Below are 3,415 nucleotides of genomic sequence, written 5' to 3'. Positions count from 1 at the left end.
GGCGCGGGGTAGCAGGAAACTCTCCGCACACTCACCGGACCTGGGCTAGGACTGGGTCTCTCTTCTTATTTTTAATTGTCACTGATCATTCTCTTTTGTGTTCTCTATATGTCCTCAAAGACTGGAACTCGCTCCTCAAGTTGGTCAGTGTTACTCTTCATATATTCAATAGAAGTCTGTATCTTGAGACTTCTGCTTGGCATCTTACCATAAGCCCTATTTCCTTGTGAAATTTCTTATTCGTTTTTTTAATTGGTTTTGATCAGCTCTTTTAAATTTCTTTTACATTCAGTACTATTTGATCATAATGATCAATTTATTAATTCCAATACCAGTTTATTTACACATCTTTGAATCCTTTGGCTAGGGGCTGGGGAGTGGCTCAGTAGAATAAGTGCTTGTCTGGCAAGCACAAGGGCCTGAGTTCAATCCCCGGTTCCACCACCAAAAAAAAAAAAAAAAAAAATGCATCCTTTGGCTAAAAAGTTAGTTGTTGTTGTTGCTGTTTTGTTGGTTTAACTATTTTATACAGCTCAGGTATCTGGTGTTTGATTTCTTTTCCACTGCTGCCCTTTAATCTAATTTGAGATCCTCAGATGCAATTTCTTGCCTTACTTGTTTCAGAATAAGTGTGTGTGTTTGTGTGTGTGTGTACACGCGCGCGCGTGTACACATGCACGCAATGCACTGAAGGTCAAGAGCAAAATACAGTGAAGAGTCTTTGTTGGTGGTGTGAAGTTCTCTCAGTGTTGTAATCATGTCTTTCTTTGTCCAGAAATCTTGCCTATCACTTCCAATTATTGAGTTTCAGTGGACTGCAGTCAGACACTGCATTGTAAGGAGATAATGCCTAGTTTTGTGTGGCTGCCTTCCCATTCTCCAGTTGTAGTCTTCAGTTTTCCTGGCATCTCAGATACAGTTTGCTCCCATGCAAGGTTTCCTCTCCACATGGGAGGCACATGCAGAAAGCCTGCGCCAGGAGTTTGGCCTCTGTGGTGTGTCTCCTTCCCACAGACTCTTATGTCTTTGGAATAATTTGTTATATTGCTTAAAAGGAACTACCTGGGAGCAGGCAATCTGCAGATAATTGAAGACTGTTTTTTTGCTGTAGATCTCCCACCTCTGCAGAGCACAGGGTAAAAAGGGTTGGAACAGAGCAACTTGAGCCTCCAGAACTGAAGAGTAGGGCATTCAATTTTTATCCTTTGGATCATTTTTCTCTATTAGTGTATGTTTGTAGCATATAATGTTTACATTCCTTGTGGAAGGTGGTACATGTACATAGCACATCTTAATTTATTTTGTCCTCCTTTTCCAGTTTCTTAATCCTCTTCCTTATTTTTTGGTTCATGTTTGCAGTACATGACATTCCTGTTACATGTGTGAGGTTATACATGCATATGATACCTTTTGGGTTTTTCTCAGTGTGGTAGTTTTTGATTGTTTCAAAAGTAAATCATTATAAATTGAGCAGTTTAAGACAATATCAATTTATTATCTCACAGTTTTGTATGTCAGGAGGCTAATAAAGTTCAACAGAATTAGCTACCAAAAGTCTTTCGAGGCAAAAACCATGTAAGCTTGGCTGGGCTTCTGCATACTGTGGGGACAATTCACTTAGCTTATTCATGATGTTAACAGAATCAAGTTCCTGGCGATCTTTGGAATCTGGTTGCATTTCTTCACTAGATATCAGGCAGGTGTTTTCTCTGCTTTAGCGGCCAAACCTAGTCCTTTTTATTTGTTTAGACTAAGTCCACTTCAATAATATACCTTTTACCATGACATTTAGGAATAAAAGTCACATGTAGCACCTTAAAATTCTGCTGATCATAGCAATATTCATGAATTACAATTTTTTTGAAAGGGAGAACGATGAATTATTTTTGTAATTACAAAGGACAAGGTGATTTTTAAAAAATTTTGTAAGATTTTTAGTATTCTTTCTTGACTCAGAAATATTTTATAATTCGAAATAATTTATATCTAGGTAAGTAAAGTTAAAATTTATGAATAGATCAGGAAGACAATATGGAAAACCCACTCATCTTGGAAGACCCCACCCTTCTGCACAGAGGTTTCATCATTCCAAGGAAATTGATTTACCAATATTATCTAAGTGAATTGATTTGCCCATTTTTTTTCTGGCCATAGTATTTGACATTTAAATCCAGCATAGAAAAGAAGTGACTTTACTGAATTCCAGAGGTTCTATCCATATGTATTATTGCAGACATTTGCTTTAAGCAAAGCATATTCACATACATATATTGAGGTACATTTACTTAACATCTGTTTACGGTAACATCAACATGAATTTGATATGTATTTGAAGTCTCAAACTATTTAATGTGATTTCTTAATTGTACATTACAAGGCTCTGTCCACAAACACTAAAATCTTTTTAGTACAAAGAAATACATATATACTTGTGTGTGTGTGTGTATATATATATATATATACATATATATATATATATGTATATATATATATATACATGAGTGACCATTGCTGTAAATTTACTTACAACAAGGCAAATTTTCATTATATAATCACCCTGGAAATACTACAGAGAAGTCTAAGCAAATAATTTCAGTCTAAACCCATGCTGCTGAAATGAACACAAAAGTATTTATTTTTAAAAGTATGACTATAAAAGACATTTAACTTTTTAACATAAATGTAAAGTAGTTTATATAACATGTAGTGTTTTTCTGCAATTTTCTGTTTATGTTTTGATCTACTAAGCTCCCAAACAACATTGCTATATATTTGAATGACTGCATCAGTATTTGCAGTATTGTCTTACTTAAATAGAAACACTAAAGCTAAAATCCAAAGCTCTTCATTCAAAATCCTATTCTAGCTTTTTTTAATGTATGTAGTGCAAGATCTACAGGGTCTCACTACACAGATCAGATGCATAGTGAATCTCCTGTTTTCAGCCTCCAAAGTGCTGGGAATATAGGCATTTGCCACCACGCCCAGTCTGAGTTGCAGTCTCAGCACAATCTGGGGTCAGGGTCTGACATGGCATGGCAGGATGGGGATTGAACCCTGGTCACTGAGTCTACCCAAGCAGGTGCTTTAATCTGCTGAGCTGTCTGGTTGGCCCTCTGTTCCAGTTTTTTATTCAAGGTGGGAAAGGCAATATCTTGCCTGCTCAAGAATCTCATTTCAAAATATTGATGTCTGCTTTGTATCCCATGGTAGATGTGACCCATTGGCTAACCTACTATACAGAAACATCTTGCAAATTATAGAGCCAGGGAGATGGCTCAGTAGGATAAGCGCTTCCCTGGAAAGCGCAAGGGTCTGAGTTCAATCCCTGGTTCCACCAAAATAAATAAATAAATAAATAAATAAAGATATATATATATATATATATATATATTTGTCATTTCGTTTAGCAAAT

Source organism: Octodon degus, unplaced genomic scaffold (assembly GCF_000260255.1).
Source record: "Octodon degus isolate 3935 unplaced genomic scaffold, OctDeg1.0 scaffold00114, whole genome shotgun sequence".
Lineage (NCBI taxonomy): Eukaryota > Metazoa > Chordata > Mammalia > Rodentia > Octodontidae > Octodon > Octodon degus.
This window is presented reverse-complemented; position numbering follows the sequence as displayed.